At 29.8% G+C, this 22820-nt stretch overlaps 1 long non-coding RNA gene across 2 annotated transcripts in view; it reads left to right on the top strand.

Annotated features, from left to right (window-relative positions):
• LOC140051419 (uncharacterized) overlaps nt 1-22820 on the top strand; it is a 61937-nt gene that overhangs the window by 24109 nt on the left and 15008 nt on the right. For both annotated transcript variants that reach the window (XR_011845519.1, XR_011845520.1), the window contains exons 2-3: nt 9348-9455; nt 21525-21622. This is a non-coding gene — a long non-coding RNA (uncharacterized lncRNA). The remainder of the gene's footprint in view (nt 1-9347; nt 9456-21524; nt 21623-22820) is intronic.

Raw genomic sequence — 22820 nt, 5'->3', positions numbered from 1 at the left:
CAAATAGCTCTTGTAAATATTAGATATATTACTTCAACAACAATAAAATAAGCAGGTGAAATTTTACAAAAGCTGTAACACAAATAGGTTAACCCATAGTAATAGTCTGCCTCAATAAACAGCAAGTCACAAAAATAGCATCAATTTAAATAATGAGTTGATTTGTCTGTGATCAATACTAATTAAATTGGTGTATACTAAGGAACTGTAATGTGAAGAAGAACCTGTGAATGAGTCCGTAATTTACAAGTCTGTTATGATATGACAAAAATAATTTGGCTTTAGGTATATATATGTTATGTGGTTTATCTTAGAATAATTTTTGGTTTTATGTTGGTATGGCATCATATAAATTATTATTATCATCATCATCATTCATTGCCATCACAATCATCATTATCATTACTATTACCATCATCATCACCATCATTATCACCATCGTCATCATTGTCATCGTTATTCATTTTCATTATTATTATTATCATTATCATCATCATCATCATCATCGTCATCATCATTATCATCATTATCATCATCACCATCATTATCACCAAATCATTATCATCATCCTCATCACCATCATCATCATCATCATCATCATCACCATCATTATCATCATCACCATCATTATTATCATCACTATCATCATTATCCTCATCACCATCATTATCATCATTATCCTCATCACCATCATTATTATCATCATCATTATCATCATCACCATCATCATCATTATTATCACTACCATCATTATCATCATCACCATCATTATTATCATCATTATCCTCATCACCATCATTATCATCATTATCCTCATCACCATCATTATTATCATCATTATCATCATCACCATCATCATCACCAACATCATTATCATCATCCTCATCACCACCACCATCATCATCATCACCATCATCATTCATTATTATCATCATCATTATCATTATAATCACCATCATTATCATCATCATCATTATCATTATCATCATCACCATCATTATTATCATCATTATCATCATCACCATCATCATCACCAACATCATTATCATCATCCTCATCACCACCACCACCATCATCATCATCATCACTATCATCATTCATTATTATCATCATCATCATCATTATCATCACCATCATCATCATTATTATCACTACCATCATTATCATCATCACCATCATTATTATCATCATTATCCTCATCATTATCATCATCATTATCCTCATCACCATCATTATTATCATCATTATCCTCATCACCATCATTATCATCATTATCCTCATCACCATCATTATTATCATCATCACCATCATCATCACCGACATCATTATCATCATCCTCATCACCACCACCATCATCATCATCATCACCATCATCATTCATTATTATCATCATCATCATCATTATCATCATCACCATCATTATTATCATCATTATCATCATCACCATCATTATTATCATTATCATCATTATCATCACCATCATCATCATTATTATCACTACCATCATTACCATCACCAACATCATTATCATCATCCTCATCACCACCACCATCACCATTCATTATCATCATTATCATCACGATCATCATCGTCGTTATCATTATTATCACTACCATCATCATCACCATCATCATTATCATCATCATCATCATCATTCATCATCATCACCAACATCATTATCATCATCCTCATCACCACCACCATCATCATCATCATCACCATCATCATTCATTATTATCATCATCATCATTATCATCACCATCATCATCATTATCATCACCATCATCATCATCATTATTATCACTACCATCATTATCATCATCATCATCATTCATTATCATCATTCATCGTTATCATTCATTACCATCATCATTACCATCACCAACATCATTATCATCATCCTCATCACCACCACCATCACCATTCATTATCATCATTATCATCACCATCATCATCGTCGTTATCATTATTATCACTACCATCATCATCACCATCATCATTATCATCATCATCATCATTCATTATCATCACCATCATCATCATCATCATCATCATAATCATCATCATTCATTACCATCATCATCGTCATCAACATTATCATCATCACCATAATCATCAACATCATCATTATCATCATCATTATTATTATTAAGTGCCATGAAATCACAGACAAAGGGTTTGGTTCATGACAAAAGAAACATGTTTGCATTGGGAAATGAAATCAACATATTTTTTGATATTATTATTATTATTATAATCATTTATATTTTTTATTATTATCTTTATATGAATGTGGATATTATAATGCAGTATTATTCTTTAATCTAAAACACATTTCAGAATGCAATATATTTATAGAATGATTTATTCCATTTGGGATTAAGTTCTTGATAATCAAACAGTTTGCATTGATTTTTTTAGTATTATATAATTTTCAGTAATTATATCTGATTTCCATTGTTGACCTTTGCGTTAATTCTCAGAAAATATTGTGTTTATGTTACTGTCAAATAAGTACAAGAATTTGATAAAAATTCTATAAATATTACATGTAATTGGATACACTTTTTCTAATCAAAAATTTGTTTGAATTATTAGAAAATATTAGCATTTGTATACATTTTGTTTCCTAAGAGGTGTACTATTTCAATTGCATTGAGTATAGCTATTAAAGGCATTATTGGCCCTGATCGTCAGTTCAAATCTAAGGCTTGCCACATCGCAAAATACTTTTCTTATGTTTGCCTTTCTTCACCCAGGTGTACAATTGGGTACTGTACCTGGTATAGATAACAAAACAACTGCAACATTATGAGAATATGTGTCCAGACGTGCTTGATCCAAAAAAATGATGGGGGTAATATAGGGTTTAAACTCTGTCTACACTATCAAATTAGTGTGATGTGAAATGACATCATCATTTCCATATATGGGCAGATGACATTTTTTTGGCACCTAGAGTTTGATAATGTAGACAAGGCTTATACAGACTTTGTGCATTAAGTGCCATACAAGATCCATGTATTATTAGAAGCAGTTAAATTCATTAATTAATGAAAATATCCCCCCATTCCACTCATAAACATTATTATTATTATTTGTATAATAATCAATAATTAATCAATAACTTGTAGGCCACTATTGTCTGTAAATCAATGGTTTGATCTTGAAAACCATTTTTATTTAGTTATTGATGTATATTAGTTTGTTTAATTATTTTCTTTATATTCATTTCTATAATTGACACAGTTTTGTACAATGTATTCAAAATTAAATCAAGTTATTCTATGGTGCACGTTAGATCGTTCACATAATTTATCATTTGAAGTGTGTGGGAATGTATTAGTGAAAAATTCTTCACACAAAAATGGTAACATATTAAGAAGTGTGAATGTTACAATGCTATTTTGATATTAATCAAATTACAATTGTTATGCTATGATTTATTGTTTGTTGGTGGTAGGCTGAAAGGGGCGGGACACAGATTATAATGTCGATGGAAATATGTCTTTCAAAAACCATCTGTGTTGATAAAGGAAATATAGTATTTGTTATTTCATATTAAAGAGGCACTTTCACATACTCCTTATCTTGATCAAAATAATTCATTGTTATACATTGTTATATTCATTGTTATACATTGTTAAATTCATTGTTATATTCATTGTTATACATTGTTATATTCATTGTTATACATTGTTATATTCATTGTTATACTTTGTTATATTTATTTTTATATTCATTGTTATTCATTGTTAAATTCATTGTTATATTCATTGTTATATTCATTGTTATACATTGTTATATTCATTGTTATACATTGTTAAATTCATTGTTATATTCATTGTTATACATTGTTATATTCATTGTTATATTCATTGTTATACATTGTTATATTCATTGTTATATTCATTGTTATACATTGTTATATTCATTGTTATACATTGTTATATTCATTGTTATATTCTTTGTTATACATTGTTATATTCATTGTTATATTCATTGTTATACATTGTTATATTCATTGTTATACATTGTTATATTCATTGTTATACATTGTTATATTCATTGTTATTGTAATATTCATTATTATACATTTGAACTATTCAATATGCCTAGTATACAAATAATGAATGTTTATGAGTGCAATGGTACAAATAATGGCACGAGGTGAATGATGAAAGGTTATATCAACGAGGCAAAGCCGAGTTGATATAACCTTTCATCATTCACCAAGTGCCATTATTTGTACCATTACACGAATACAAAACATTCATTATTTGTTTTATATAACATCTAGACGTTTTTTTTTCGTACACAAAAATGTTTCAAAAAGTACTATTTAACGATAGTGCGTACTATTGCACGCCATGTGACCCACATTCGTCCAATCAAATGACAGGAATTTATATAGGTGTTATATAATATTAAATATGCATAATAGTATTTTATATTTAAAATATTCAATTTTATTTTATATCTATGTAGGCTACTAAATGTCATTTTATATTAATGTATTTTTTATAGCTTCTGAGTTAGTAATAAAATCTGCACTCCATACTTTTTTAGTTACTTAAATGAATAAAAACGTTTTGAAGTTTCTAATTGTAAAGCTTTTTAATATATGCAATTTACATACTTTTTATGTGGGAGGTTTTTAAAACAGCATTAAATTGATCAAAATTAGTTTTTTGTCAAAATAAACATTTATAGAAATAAAACCTTTATATAGAAAGTTCTGTATATGATTTCCAGACAAAACACAACATTTTTTTTTCTCTTGGGATAATTACATTTGTTTTGTTTGTTTTTAACATTACCATTTCTTTGAATAATGACTATTGTTGCCATCAAATGTATTTAACAGTAGAAGTAAATCATCCATGAAGATTTTAATTATAATGAGATGTTGGAGAAAAGACAACAACAAAACATTTAAAAGTAGAGATTTGCAATAATGGATACGACTATATTTATTTATTTTAATTTTGGATATGACTATATTTATTTATTTTTTATTATGTATTTTTGTTTGATCTTTTCATTTATAACATTTATGTTGTAAAACAACCATGCAAAACAAAATATGAAAATAAAATCACCAGACTTTGATTAGTTCTTATTAGTAAAAAGATAATCTCTAGATTTTCTAAATTAAATATGTGTAGTTTTATTGTTAAGTCTGGATTAAAGTCTACACCTTGTGAACAGATTTTGACAGGTAATGTGTTGGCATTATTTTAGACTGATTGATTTCAAGAACAAAACAAACATAACCTACTAAAGAAAAAAACACCAATGTAAACAATCAATTTGACAAGAAACAAAGCAAAGAAAGTATGTTAGCCGCTTCACTGGACACTTTCAACCAATGATTCTTGGCACAGATTACATTTCTTTTGTCCGTTCATTGTTTCTTGACATATCAGACTGACTTGTGAGAGTGGCTAGCGATTTCTTTTGTTTTCGACCAGTGATAATGCAAATTGAACAGACGGCCGTTGCCAATGGCAACGTCTTGTGAAGTTGATTCAGTTTTCATTGAATTCAGAATTTTTAGAATATATTTTTAAATATATTTACTTATATGAAACATTTATTTTTCTTATATTAAAAATCTATTTTTTGCTAATTAATTAATTATACAATGTATGATACAATTTAGCATTTTTTTTAGTTATGCTTCAAATGTGGCTTTTTAAAACTATTCTAAGAAACAGTAAAGCTTGATTCCCACTAGAACACAACGCAGTGACGTATTTTACGTGTTGTATTGCGTAATCACAAGTGGGAACCGACGACGCAATAGTGCTGCAAACATCGCTGGTTTGATTTCACGCAGGTGGGAGCAAACACAATTATTAGAAGGGCATTTGCTTACGTTACGTAGATTGCATTATGTTGCGTCGCTAGTGAGAACCAAGCTTTAGCTAAATAAACTACCAAGTAAAAACAGACCAGAAAGAAATTTAGCGGAGCTTCTTTAGCTAAAACTAATGATTCATAAACATTAAAAATGTATGTATGAAACATTACTAACAATTGATACCTTACAGTACAAAGAAAAAATGTGGTATAATTGGTAATGGAATCCGATGAGACCTTTGTTATTACTATTCTGCCTGCTCAACACCTATGCTGTCTCATCAGTGAGGTGATGAATTATTGGACCAGAAAATTATGATTATAGATCGAAAGATGTCTTTAATATTTATAGCTAATTATTGCAATATTGCAGGGTTAGATATAGGCTCCTACGGGAAATAGAAGTCTGACAGTGTATTCTTGCTCTTGTCTTATGATTTGTGGGCTTATAGTGGAATGTGTAAAATAAGAAGACGGGAGGGATAGGGGTATATTAGTTTCACCGGTGGCCTTAGCTTAAGTGAAATTTTGTCCTATAAAGGCATCCTTCCATGTTATACTATTTTATTTTGATATCAAAGATTTGATCTACTTGTTTTATTTTGAATATTATGGAAAATAAATGAAATTGCTAGAATTATACAAGGATAATCAACACTATATATGATATTTGTATTTTTGTTTTCAATTAATCTTTTAAGGTCAAAAAAAGAATAAGTACATAATTATATAGAATATTGAAAAAAACTAAATTAATATTAAACTTTGTGTATTATCCTCTTTGCAGAGAAACAAATTTACAAAAATGGTAACAATAGACACATGCATATTTATACAATATTATAGGATGTAAATAAGTTTACTATATTAAGTGTCTATGACTAAGAATTATGACAAATCTTTGATTATTATTTGTGTCTTGAATGATGTACATTTAATATTTATTGCTTTTTTAAAGCCTTTTTACAATTTCTATATGTCTATAATCCTGGCCCTAGGTTTTTTGATGGCCGATCAATTTCATCTGTCTTACTATCGACCATTTTTGGTTGTTAAATGAGAAACTATTCAATCCTGCCGCTTTGTTAATTATCTGTTCTTCAAATATTATCATCATTATCTCATCATAATTTTCAAGGGATTTTCCAATTATAACCGTATTGTAGCACCAAAAACCAGAATGCAATAGAGCATGACAAACCTCTGCACATGCTCACAAATAAATGTATGTTACATTTGTGACTATGCCAAATTCTGAAATTAAAATCCTGGAAGATGTGGTTGAAATAATTTATTTCATAATTATAATATTTTAATATACAATAATTGTTGTGATATTAGTAATACAAGAAATCCGTATGCCTTTAGGTTAAATGTTAATGAGCCCGAGAATATATAAACAATTACTTTTTAAAAATGTATTTAAAGTTTTCAGTATACGAGTACAATGTACTTTTCACATTATAAACTCTTGTTAATTTTGCCTTAAGAAATTTATTAGCTTTTCCGCATTATAATAGCGGATAACTTTTATTTTTTGTAACTTTCTTAATTGTTAACAATACAATATATTTCTTAATAATTAATTTTTACATTAAAATGCTCTGTTTTATTCTGCATCATATCATAGTTTTTAACATTTACATGAATACAATATCTCAAATAATTGATTCTCCAACTTATATTTTTTTTTTTTATATTGAAAAATTATGAGAAAATGATGCTTGGTTTTCAGTAGAGATGCAACACAAGGACGTAACGCAACGTAAGTGAGTTGACCAATGAAAAGTGATGAATTATTCGAACTGTCGCATATCATTGGTCAGCACGCTTTTACGTCGTGTCCTAGTGGGAACCAAGTTTAACCGTACAAATAATACTTTATTATCATTAACATTTGGATACTATAATTGATTCCTCGTTCTCAGAAATCTTTTTTTTTTAATTTATGAAAAATAATACACCAATCAATACCTCAATCATTTCAACATTACAATACTGATTCGGAGTTCTTAGAAATCTATTTATACTCAATCAGTGTTATAGGTATAGCAATTACATTCACTAATTACTGTGTGTACAATAATATTACTTAAAGTACAAACACAAAAATTCAAATGAAAGGTATCTTTATAGAAGATTACTGTGTAGGGTAAAGAAAGAGAAAAAAAATGTCTATGTATCTGAAGATTACTCAGTAATGTAACCAATTCCATTTGCCTAATTAATTTTGTTGATAAAGTATTTTTTTATTTTTCATGTTGTTTCAGTGATGTGTGTAATAATAACATTTATAATAGGTAAACTTTAAGACTGAACAGCTGACCAGCTGGTAATCAGCTTCAAATGGACAATAGGATTATAAAGAAATCAATTATTCTGTTAGGATTGTTCTAGGAGGCTTAGGATGCACCTCCCTTAATTGAAACAAAACAAACATTATGCTTACCGAAATGAAAAGCATATAGAGAGGATGAGGAGGGGGGAATGAGAACTCTAGGAAACTAAATTATGTCATCGTATATGGTCATCTTCATCTCTTCAAACTTTCTGGATAAACCTGCTAAGTCTATCCATGGTCTACCCCAAACTACATATATAAACTGAGTAGTAAATTATAGACCTAAATCTTCATATAATGACAGGAGTTCTTTGGTGCAATTTATTTTGATTATTTTGAATATATTATAATGATTTTAAAACAATTTACAATTTATGCTCTCTTGATCCCTTTTGGATAACTATAGATGAAATTCACGGCAGCATACTGTACCACGTACCAGACATACCCATTGTTTACTATAGATGCTGATTCTTGATAATTTAAAATAGCGCCTTCTATGGTTGTATTTGATTTTTCTTTTTTTTAATAGCTCTCTTATAATACATTTTCCTCATATTTATTTTTTTCCAAGTTAGGACCTGAAATTATAATTATTATTTTCACAAACCCTCTCATTTAATATATATATATAATCAGAGTATTACAGTAGCTTCCCAATCTTTTGATGATGTTTTAAACAATATAGAAGTAAATCATTGTTTTACTACAATAATTTACACTACAGAGAAAATCAATATGTATCATTATCATTTAACATCAAATATAATATGATAAACTAGCCTACTTACTTCAAAACATAGTTACAATTAATGTAACATTTACTTGAATATTCATAAACAACTAGTTTGTTAAAGTGAAACTAGGTTATGGTTGTGTTTCATTACTCCACACAAACAATGCACTATATTCATTTACTTGCTGTTGTCAACAATTTATTTTAATATATTGTTGAAATATATAATTCTTGTATATTTCATTCCTTTTAATGTAACTACAGTAAATATCTATCAAGCTTTTTTGACGGACTTAATAATGTACCTTATTTCCTCAAAAGTGAAGCCTGTATTCTTTTGCATTAAATCCACATAACATGCGAATATTTACTAACCATTTACTATTAACTCTATCTCTATGGCAGGTTGTGGGTTCAGAAAGTGATTCTAAGCAGTGACCAAACCTACCAAAGACAAGTCTTATTACAAAGTGGTTTTTAATTGAAGACCAGCATTGTAACACAACATAAAAGGTAATATTACATTAAATAATTACATATTTTTATTACATATGTCACCAAAAGATAAAACTAGACATAAAAACTGAAATTGAAGCTTTTATTTGTATTTATTTATTTTTTCCCTCTATATATAAAACTGTACACTGAACTGAACGTTTTTATTTATTAAATTATTTAAGATAAAATATCAGAAGACATAAATATGCCACATACAGCAGGTACAAAAGGAGTCTACAGTATATATCAGTAGAAAGTGTATTAATAAATGATTCACTTTAAAATTTTAAGCTATTATAACTTTGTACTAAATAATCACATTTGATTTCTGAGCACATAGTTTGAAATAACTTGATAAAGTTCATTTTAATAAAATGAAATTCAATTTTCTAAAATGGTTGAAATATTTTCTAGCTAGCATCTTGGTGAACTTTCACAAAGTTCATTCAGTTGCATTTTATTTAGACAAATTATTTTTACAAATCCACCTTTGACGAACATTATATAAACATTTCATCCTTTTTAATATTTGAAATGGGATGTTATGATGTATAATTCCAATCTTAACGTTATACGTAAATGCGCGGCTCTTAAGCATTACACTCCAGCGTAATTGTAAGGTCGGAGGTTTAAATCTTCCTTAAGGCTTACTGTGACTGTATAAACACCCGAAAGAGCTTCTTTTAATGAAAAATGGATGAGTATATTCATGCAAGACAAATTATGAGATTTTCACATTGCAAAGGTTTTTAACCATAATTACAAATTGTGTAATAGATTCTTATAATTTTAAACAATTCAAAATTTATATTTTATGCTATACTTTATATTAAAATATGATTTTTATCGACTCTTTTTATTTAATTATATAAATACAAACAACAATTAAACACAAGTATTATATTATTATTTGTTTTTCAAAGTTTTTTAGTTTCCAAAAATATATCTAAAAGGCTAAATATATATGAGAAAACTACAAATTAATTATTAAATATAACATTTTTATTCAAATTATTATCAATTCACTTATGATTAAATTTAGAAATAGTATTGTCTTCTTTAAAATAAATAAATGTAAAATAAATACATCAAACGAAATTAAAATAATAACTAATAACAATGATATCTACTGTAGCACTAAATAAATAATTTGTATTATTGTAATGTTTATATAAATATTTATGGTAGCACCACTCTACATAGGAGTATGTTTCTGTTGGGTGGTGCTTTAGCTTAAGGCTTTTATTTATTTATCTTTTATCATTGTTATTTATAATACTATTATGGAGTAGAATACTACTAACAATACAAATATTATTTATATTACTACATAATAATAATATTAACAAGTTACTATTTATACAAAAAAATGTATAGCAAAATTTAAATAATTTAACTGAAAGAATGTCAAATTGAGCACCTACATTTTATTTGTAATGTGCATTCTGTCATCTTTTTTATTTATTATACATATCTACATGATCGCAACCTAGTTTTTTCTTTAAAACAATCCTCCGGCTACTGTTTTATATCAATACCTGATTTCACTTAATTATATTCTAACCCATCGTATAGACAGAGTAAACATAGACAGCAGAATTTTACGCACGCACCAGTTTAATTTTACGAATGCTTAAGACAAAATACATGAAGTAAATATATACAAATTCTGTAAAACATGCATCAGTTTTTGCAAAAATCTTTTTTCAGCCATATTAGAAATTTAAAAAATAAAAAATAAATATTGTAACCTTAAAAATCTGTCATATGAATGAAATGGAAAACAAACAAGAAATCTGAACAAGCTTGCATTTTTTTGCATGATTAAAATTATTTTCAGAATAAATAAATATAATTCTTTCTTTCCGTTTTAATTCACTATTCTATGTGCTCATCAATTCTTAGAATTTTATTATTTTTACAATTTTTGAAAATTAGTAGAAATAAAATCTTGTCGTTAAAAAGATTTCTCATCGTAAAACGATAGAAAAGAATTGTAAAGCCTGCTGTAGTGGTACAAGTTCAAGGTTTTTTAATACTTACTGCATTTTTTTTTCTAATGTAATGAAAATTCAAAGTACATGTGAATGATGCTTAAACAGGTTCTGCCACGTTAGATTACAAATCTTTTTTTAATCAAAAGATTGTTTATTAACAAGATATCATATGGGTATCTAAATTTGCCATTTTAGGATTTTTAATCTTTTTTTCTTTGAAACTAATTTTAAACTTGTCTTTTTCAACTGTATACTTTTTACACTTCTTATTATTTATTTAAATCATAATCTTTTTTAGAAGACGAATAAAGTTTCTTGTATATCATAGCCCATTCCCATTCTTTAACCTGCTTAAGTACTCATTTTTCTGAAGTTTACAATTGTATAATTTTTTTCTTCAAATTTTTATAGTTATATATTTTGTGAATAATAACAATTAAATGGTAAAAAATGTAATAGATCTAGCATATTTACATGATACAGCTATTGAATATTTATGAGTTGAATAGGAAGAATATTTTCATGATGGTATTCGACTGTTATATTTAACTAGGCAGAACCAGTTGAATAGGTCAGCCATGCTTTCAACATTAATATGAGAAAGTATGAAGAAGAACTTTCCATCCGATCTACTGTCACCATTGGCTTGAACTATGTACGTATTAATCTGTTATATATACGATGATATTAATCATATAAAGTTTTGATAATTTATTGTAATTAGAGGAAGAACAGACTTAGCAGGAAGGTTTAAGGGCGGCCTAGAAATTAAGTAGGTCTGTAGGTAAAATGCCTAGTAACAAAACAGGGTAGAGACATTGTTAATTTGATTGGCCCAAAGCTCGTTGTACGAGAACTAGGTGAAAGGGGACCCATAACAGATAATGATACAGTGGAGCATTTGTAAATCATAGAGTGAGAGACAGAAGCAGTCTATTAAGTAAAAAGTTACAATATATTAAAAGCCATTAATTAAATATCACAAAGTAGGCCATAATAATGTTATAAATCTTTTGGTTAAAAGTGGGTATATATTATTTGGATTTAAATGACAAAATTAACACTTAAAAATGAACAAATATAAATAAATTAAATATGTCTAGATAAATAATTGAAAGTAGTAAATAATATACATAGCATATAGTAATATTAAAGTAGTTTTCATTTTAGATATTGAAATTAATAACAGTTAAAAAAAGTCTTCAAGAAAAATGAAAATTACAATAGAACCACTTTTTTGGGACATTTAAAGAAACTCTTATTAGGGTGACATTTTGTTGCATCCGTAAGGTGCTATGTCCACTTGATAGTGGTTTTACTTAATATCTTTAATTAGTGGTGAAAGAATAGAAGTTATATATTTGTACATTATATGCAAAAACATATTATGGTTTACTAATAGCTTACAAATACAGTATGACAATGTAGTGTAATGATAGACACAAAATTTTATCACACATCAAACTTAAATACAAAATTATTCAAATACATAGTCTATATTTAAATATATTATTCTTTAATCATGTCTTTATGTATGCCGGCTTTTGTTTTTGGCGTAACGAAAAGATTTAATTTGAAAGGTCAAAAGTTCAAAGTAAAGACTTATCTAGAAGTCTGAACCAATTGTACACATCCTACTATTAACCACATGACCTCATGTAATCGTCCATGATTAGCGGACAAGAAGAAGTAGTAACACACAAAAACAAACGTGATGTTGAAGCAATTTGTAGCCATAACGCATACGTGGAGCATTGCTTCTAGGCATCGCATATAAATGTATCAAGGAGGCTCGTTAGAATTGTCCATTTCGTGAAACACTTTGAGATAACTACTTACCAAGACTTAAGTAATTTCTCCTGTGCATTTCAATGTATGCACTATTTAGTTACTCTGTGTGCCTAATAGCTAGCTTGCAGCTTTTTATTGATGATTTTCCCTCAGTTAATTAGACTATTAGTTCATTACTCCTGGTATCTTCTGTTAGCCATCTACTAATAGATACCAAACCTTCATGATGTATTGTTCCCCTGGAATTGGCCAAATATAAAACAAAAACATAAATTACAATTGCTAATTTTAAAGTATTGTTAAAATGATCAAATTCTCCTGTGCCAGTTTTACTCATAACCTCAGAACAGAAACTTAATTCGAAATTCCCTTCACGAGATTGACTTGCAGTCAACAATTTATACAAATGTATGGACCAAACCTGTGGAAAGATACAAGTATTGGTGTTAATAAACTGAATATTTTTTTTAAAAAAGTAAACGTATAAATAAAACATTTTAAAAAACACTATTTATCGCTTTATGCTGATGAACAACACTAAAATGTATATAGGAAATGTCGTTTCTTTCTAACTTTTATTTAATTTATGTTGTGTTTTATTGTTTTTTGTTTTTATGTAAAAGTGTCCTGCGAAAACTGAATTGTAAACTTCTTATTGCAGAATCCTTTCCATCAATTATATACTGAAATTGTAATTATAAACCAGGACTAAATAAAATGTGAATTGAATACAAAATCTAAATTGTTTAGTTTAGTTAGTTATAATATATTTAACAATGTATGATGAAGTTAGACCGATTTTAGAATATTCTAGTACGGCTTGTCTTCCTCAGTTTGTTGGTGATTCTATTCTCTTAGAAAAAGTTCAGCAAAGAGCCACAAAACTTGCTGTTGAAATTAAAACTCAACCATATAGTGACCGAATGAAATTTTATGAAACTGCCATCATTAGGATTTCGAAGAAAGAGGTCTTGCTGCTTACAGATTTTTAGAATGATACAAAAGTATGATAATGTTAATCCGGGTGTCTTTTTTGAATTAGCACCATCTACTGTAACTAGAGGCCACAATTTTAAAATTAAAAAAGTTCATAGTAAATCGAAACACAGACAGAAATTCTTTTCAATATCTGCAGTAAATGATTGGAATAGTTTGCCATATCATATAGTAAATGCATCCTCTATAAATAATTTTAAAACCCATCTTGAAACACACTGGAAAACCCACAACCTAAAGTTTGAGCCATATAACCAAGATGTTCAAAGAGGGACTCACAAACCTTAACAGGTTTATAGTCTAAAGGTCAAACTAAATCAAGGTAAATCAAGTTTAACCATTTCTTTTTAATATACATAACTTAATTTTATACATTAATAGAATGATATAGAACAGAAAACATTAATATGTTTATATCATATTTTTTAAATGTGAAAAATTAGCAATCCAGACACAACATAAACAATAAAAGTATAAGCAAGCAAATGAATGTTTCCTATTAAGTGATTGCGTAGACATGGTGTAGTGCATCTTATTCAGTAACATATATCTTCATTTATTAAAAGGGTTTCTAGGAATATGTTGTTTTCAAAACAGTGACATGTAAAAGTAAATCCTCATTGGAAGATCCAGTTTACTTTATTAACTTCTGGAAGCAAGTGAATTAAATAATTAAAATAAGAGGTTTATCTTGGAGAATAGACATTTATGGGGGAGTATCTCCTACTTAATGTTTTTATATGAACAAACAACCTTTCAGAGTTTCTATGATATTGTGGCCGAGTGAGTGGCCGAGCGGTTAAGACAGTGGAACCGTAATTACGTAGCCATAACATCGGCAGGGGTTCGAGGCTCACTCACTGAGTCTTCTCGGATAAGGACTATAAACCGTAGGTCCAGTGTACACATCTAGCTCGTGTGCACTTTAAAGAACCTAGTACATCTTTTGAGACAAATAGGGGGTTACCCCGGTGTATTAGTACATCACAGCCACTGATCACCAACTGGGCCCTCTGGGAGATCAGTCTTTGACTGAAGAGGTTACCCAGTATAAATATAAATTTCAATCAATTATGTACAATATATTTTATTTAATAGTGTGAGATAGAATTTCTCCGGGTTTTTTTTTGGTTGTACAATGAAGTCATTCTGTAACATAATTTATTTCAAACTCAAAAGTAGTAGTAGTATTCGACATGGACATATAATAATAACAATTAATACCGTTTATTCTCTCAATATCAGCAACTAATCACCAGCCTTAAATCCATCCCAACCTGCCCACGAACTCGAGCAAACAATATTGCAAATCTGTATCTTGAAATTGATAATAGTATAGTTTAAGTATAATGAGACAAGTAGAAAGTAGGTCAGTTATAATAGATAGATAATACATAATAAATAATATAATTATACAGTCATTTAATCTGACAATGTTCCACGTTTATTGCTTCCTCTTGAACGTGTCCAACAAAAAAACGAGAGAAGATGAACCGTTTGTAATATCCAATCAACCTGTAAGGAATGTTCTACTTTCGTAAATATGTGTACATTCTTAAATAGGGCTAATGAAAGTAGAATATAGAACAGCCTAAAGTGATGCCCTCGGCTTTTATCATGAATAACCAGAAGTATACAGGATCATCAATCAAGTATATGTAAAATGTTGTGATTAGATTTTGAGGGTAAAGGTCCACGTGCAGACCAGATGAGCCACAACCTCACTCGCTGCCGTATAACATTGTAAGCTGAGATCATCAAAGTTCTATAGATGGTATAAATGTAATGAATAGCACTTGTGTGTTGGAAGGCGCAACCTGCCTAGCCTGTGCCATCGTGTCTATGTCCTGTGGCTAGATGCTTACTCTCATTGTCTTGTTCTTCCGTTGGTACAGTTTGGAAAGACATGTAAACAATTGAAGAAAAACTATTGGAGTATAGGATCCTGTTCTCCTGTTATGCTGAATATATAATATGACATTTATATAGCGCTATTTCAGAGTGCTGTGGACTTAGATGTTACACCTTTTCAACAACATTCTTCTCCCCTAAGGGTCACATCGTTTCATTACTGAACACTATAGGCAGAGTGCATGATCAAATTTAATCATTTTCTAGAGAATACATTTACATTTAGTAGTTTGAGAGAATAAGAACAGACCAAATAAATATATTTCTAACAACAATTATGCTCAGCTTCTTAAAATTCTAAGAAAATGAAGTTTAGGCAAATTTCAGTTGATTTTTTATTTATAGCAGAAATTATACCTCAAATGTTGCATCCCAAATCACAATAACATAATAGTGGAACAAAGTTAATAATTTTAAATCTAATACAATTATAAGAGATTAAAAAAAAAATAATTATTATAATTTGCTAGTTATTCATTTGAATAGGTTAAATGTTTAAACGACAAAATGTTTAAATAATGTTTTGGCCATGAGAATACGGAGATTGTACCACGATTTGAACCAAATACTCTAGGATCGGTAAGCAACCATAACATAATTACCACGAAGCTACAATTTCATTACATATCATGTACAATGTTTAATTATTTTTAATGCTCAGTCTGTTGAAATGAATTTTGAAAGCAGTTTATACTAATAGATATATGTTGCATTGGGTTAAAATTTGTTATGTTACGAAAGCAATTTTTTTTTATGTTCTGTTATAGAAGGTCATAAAAAGAAGGTTAGCACTGGCGGTCCATTTGTCTTATGTGGAGTTATTCGCTGCTAGCTATTGGGAGGGACATTTTGATTTTTTTTTCATTAATTAATGGCCATATAAAATGTGTATTCTTAAAACCAGAACGGATCTTTGTCATGAGTTATAGCAATTACCTTAAGAAATGGTTGCAGATTATAAAATTTTAAGTCGTTTGCCTAATTTTAAATTATTAGCAATGTTTTAAATTGTTCGTGATCTGCATTTTCAATATTGAACTTTAAACTTAGTATTTTGCTTTCAAATGTCAAATAACAGATTTTGAATGTTTTTAAATAATCATTTTGATCAGTGTTTGTATGAATACATAGAAATATATGCATACATATAGATTGAAAGAAAAAATCGTTTTTACATTAATTATTAGAAATGCAAGAAAATATTTGTATTTATTTATTTTAAAGACAATTGTTTTTAGAGAAACTGAATTATGAATTATAAACAGACGTATTTATATTGTTTTAGATTTTTATATTTAGAGATAGACAAACTAGTTGGTATTTTTTTTTGGTATTATAGTTATTTGTTTTTTTTGTTATGCCTTTTAATTTATTTGCTTTATCTTTTGTATACCTATACATAGGAGAGAATTCAGGATTCCAGTGCAAAAATATCTATATTTATACATAACTAATTATTTATAAAGAAATAATATTATGTATTATTTGTGGAAATCAAATAAAATAAAACAAACAAAACAAAATTAATAATATCAATAAAATATAAATGATTTAAAAACGTTTTTAGAGGTTTTAAAATTTGACATATGGAAGACGATAATGAAATTATGTTCGAACGCAGCATCAACTTGTGTTGCTTAATTTCAAATTGAATCACGAAGTAATCTTAGACGACCTTAAACATCCGATACAGATGAGCGCAAAGACTTAACAATATGTTTAGTCTCAATTTAATAATAATGTTTATCAAAACAGTTCGTATACATAGGGAAACTCACTAATCGGGATCTCTAACAAATAATTATTAGTGATCGTTGATTAAGATGATAGATTAGATGTTAAGGTAAGGCAATTAGCTAAGAGATAAAGATGATGGCAAGTTGCATGGATGCTGGTGACAGATGATAATGGAGTTGGTAGAAAAGATATATGGGGGAGTAATCGATTAACGTACTTGCCTAATTTCAATATTATTATTCTCCTTAAATGACAACATGATAACAAGTATAGATTTAAAAAAATATGCACTTCAAATTAAATTGAGATCAGTTACTATATTTGGTTGTGTATTGGTCACTAGTTTAAAAATTAACCAATTAACCTTTTACAAAAGTGAATTGGTCATATAAATTCTCAAATAAAATTGAAAATAGAAATTGTATCAACATCCTTTAAACCTAATGATGGATAGAAATGACATTTACCACCATGCCATACTTCCACCACCTTGCCACCTTAACACCAACGCACCATACTTGCCACCCTGCCATACTTCCATAACCTTACCATAGTTAACACCAACGCACCATACTTGCCACCTTGCCATACTACCAGTAAATTACCATATTTACCACCAACACACTATACTTGCCACCTTGCATACTACCACCACCTTGCCATATTTACCACCAATGCACCATACTTGCCACCTTGCCATACTACCACCACCTTGCCATATTTACCTCCTTGCCATACTACCAGTACCTTACCATATTTACTACCACCTTACCATATTTACCACCTTGCTATACTACCACCACCTTGCCATACTTACCACCTTACCATACTACCACCACCTGACCGTATTTACCACCAACACACCATATTTACCACCTTGCCATACTTACCACCACCATACCATACTTACCACCACCATACCATACTTGCCACCTTGCCATACTTACACCTTGCCAAATTACCACCACATTACCATATTTACCACAAACGCACCATATTTACCACTTTGCCATACTTACCACCACCATACCATACTTGCCACCTTGCCATACTACCACAGCCTTACCATATTTACCACCTTACCATATTTACCACCTTGCCATACTACCACCACCTATACCATATTTACCACCTTGCCATACTACCACCACCTTACCATATTTACCACCTTGCCATACTTACCACCAACACACCATACTTACCACCTTGCCATACTATCACCACCTTGCCATACTACCACCACCTTGCCATACTACCACCACCTTACCATATTTACCACCTTGCCATACTACCACCTTACCATATTTACCACCTTGCCATACTACCACTTTAACATATTTACCACCTTGCCATACTTACCACCACCTTACCATACTACCACCACCTTGCCCTACTTACCACCACCGTACCATACTTACCACAACCTTACCATATTTACCACCACCTTGCCATACTTACCACCACCTTTCCATACTTACACCTTGCCATACTTACCACCACCTTACCATACTACCACCACCTTGCCATACTTACCACCACCTTACCATATTTACCACCACCTTGCCATACTTACCACCACCTTGCCATACTTACACCTTTCCATACTACCACCACCTTATCATTATTTACCACCAACGCACCATATTTACCACCTTGCCATACTTACCACCACCATACCATACTTGCCACCTTGCCATACTTACCACTTTGCCATACTAACACCACCTTGCCATACTTACCACCAACATAACATACTTGCCACCTTGCCATACTTACCACCTTGCAATACTAACACCACCTTGCCATACTAACACCACCTTGCCATACTTACCACCACCAAACCATACTTGCCACCTTGCCACCTTGCCATACTTACCACCTTGCAATACTAACACCACCTTGCCATACTTACCACCACCATACCATACTTGCCACCTTGCCATACTAACACCACCTTGCCATACTTACCACCAACGCACCATACTACCACCTTGCCATACTACCACTATAGGCATGCAAAGCTTCCAACTAATTTAAAATACGCTGATCTCATTCAATACAATGTACACAATCTAATTTACTGCTAATCTATAAAAATATTAATTTTTCAAATGATTTCGCATCAAGACAAAACATTCTTATAAAATTTTTATTTTCACAAATCTTTATTATTATTTGTCGTAAAATTTGATAATATTTTGTAAATTTGTCATTAAAGATCTGTTAAAGGTTTAATAGCCTTTTATTGTATAAAGATGAATCTGTTAAATGAAAAAAAAATGCTTCAGATAATCAAACATATCTTTAATTTTTGTCCTTTTACGAAGCATCATCTGAAATGTCAACATCATTGTCTTTGTTGATGCAATAAGTTCGCCCTCTTAATCATCAGCGTCTGCCTCATGGCACTAATGCTCCATTAAATATGGCATTACAGCCAGTAATAATACTTATTCTACTATAATCTCAGTTTAGCCTTTCGTTTGACATCGCATCCTGCAAATAACAATACATTTAAATCATTGCACGCCCCGCCGCCAGATTAAAAATCATTGAATTGAAATTGGGTTCTCGATTATTCAGTTGATTTTTTCATTATTAATGTGCCGTATGATGATATTCGTGCGATTATATACCATCTTGCAATTTTAATTTGTTGCCAGGAATTCATGGTGGGATACTCTATTGTGCGAAATTGGAGCTAATTCTTCAGCCTCGGGGGAAATTTACCGTGACACGCAATCGTATCACTGGTGAAGGTGTATATATTGATCAGAACACGTTCCATCCCATAATAGTGTCCAAGCTTTTGATTGAGAGTTGATTGGAAGAGCCTCTTAAATTCCTGTGCAGACAATGCAAGAAAAACACAAGTTTAATGATAAGAGCTACAATACCGAAGGCTTGATACAATAACAACAGAATTGAAAATGGTCATTTCGTTAATAATTGTAATAATAGCAGTAACTAGGCATCGATCAAAATTTAATGTAACTGTTCGGCTATCAGACAACACTGGGAACAACTGAAGCTTGAAATTTCAAACGTGTACAAAGCTTCGAACGTTTCACGATGATGTTGATCAAAAACAACATCAACACTCTGGGACGTGTAAGGCTTGATTTACATACATATTAAACCCAAGATCGCAATGGCTTATCAGCGATGAATAATCACATATTGTTGGGTATAATTTACATACAATTTACAAACTTACCATTTATCAGGCTCAAACCTTCTTTATATAAAATATATTTGATATATTGGAAAATTTCTTTTTTTGTAATACATCCTACAGATTTAAAATCAATTTAATAGTTTGATCTCATTTAATCCACTAATAAAACTATAATACTATTTTATATAATAACTTATATTTTCATCCTTTATAACACTTTGAATATTATTACGCATTTTGAACATTATATAGATGGAACCGACATTTTGCATCATATAGGTGTGCGATTCCTATCATACTAATCCTAAATAGTTTTACTCCAACACCTTTAATGATATAAATTGTTGATACGTCTTCAAATATTTATAATGAACTTAAATATTTACTAATCTATGAAGCTAATGTGAACAAATTATGCTTATTTCAACATTAATATTATTAATGTATAATGTATTTTATTTTTGAAAATTGCAGGAGTGGAACAGAGATTTTGCATAGGGGTAGGGGAAAGCAATGATCATGGAATTTGTAACATGCATGCCTTTTTATTCATGGAACAAAAGTTTTCTGAGGTAATTATGTTTGGTGTCTATATATTCATGCATTGGCAAAAGAAAATGGTAAAATCTAGAAATGGTGGAGTTGTAGCTTGGTGGTTACCATGCTTGCTTTCCAGTCCCAAGGTCCAGGGTTCAATCCTGAGATAGTGCCAGGGTTCAATCCTGACCTAGTGCCAGGATTGTAACTCACAACTCCACTCCCCAAGCCTTAAATGATACTTAGTTTATAAGCACAACAAGTTATTAAATAGTTTATCCATCCTGTAATTTACTCGCTTTTGGATACGTAAACAAATAAGTATTAGTAGATTAGAAACTATGTATTCCGTTTGAGGTTCAATATATTATTTGTCTTATAACTGGTGTATGATGCAAGGTTCTGTTTCACTTTCTGTTTCTCAAACTTTTTCTTTCGGTTAGTTCGGATATTTTCTGATTAACATATTTTATCATTATGTAACCCTCATCTTCACATCACTAAATGTATAGAAATGTGAACGTAAGCATAGTGTCTAATGAATCGCTATGTGTTTTTGATGAAAGTAAGTTAGGTGCCTCAATCCATCGCAAGCAAGTTTGAGTGCAATGATTGGGGATGACCACATGGTTATAAAATAATGTTATTTTATTTTTATTATTTATTTCAACAATATTTTACGAGGGTGGTCCATCAAGCCGAAGCTGATCATTAGGGACTCTCACAAAAATACTCAGCATATCGATTGAATGCAAACTATGTTTTACTGTTGCTGTTGCTAAATAGGCATTTTAATGAAACCTAAAACCTAATATTAAATTGAAAATGATTTTGTTCAATATTTATGGTATATTATTAATATTATGGTATGGTATTATATTATATTTCATAAGCAATTTTCACTTTCACCTTTTTTTTCTTTTTTAATTACCATTGTTACTTCCCTAACCTCAAAGGTTTCAATGCCAATTTAACCTTAATGTCAATTTACACAAAATTCCCACTCATTTGGTCCCAATGTACCTAAATGGGATGGTTACTCTAATTGGTAAGGGACCTAGTACAAATAAGAACGATATAAATCAAGGGAAGGGGAAATTCCTTACGCTACCCCCATCGGTATTTACAATTCTCAAAGCTAATTTCATATGATGATGTTCCATCATCAACCTCTATCGATAAATAATAAGAAAACCCAACCGTCATATATTTTAAATTAGATATGCAAAGATT

The sequence above is a fragment of the Antedon mediterranea genome, chromosome 6, assembly GCF_964355755.1.
Source record: "Antedon mediterranea chromosome 6, ecAntMedi1.1, whole genome shotgun sequence".
Lineage (NCBI taxonomy): Eukaryota > Metazoa > Echinodermata > Crinoidea > Comatulida > Antedonidae > Antedon > Antedon mediterranea.
This window is presented reverse-complemented; position numbering and strand designations above follow the sequence as displayed.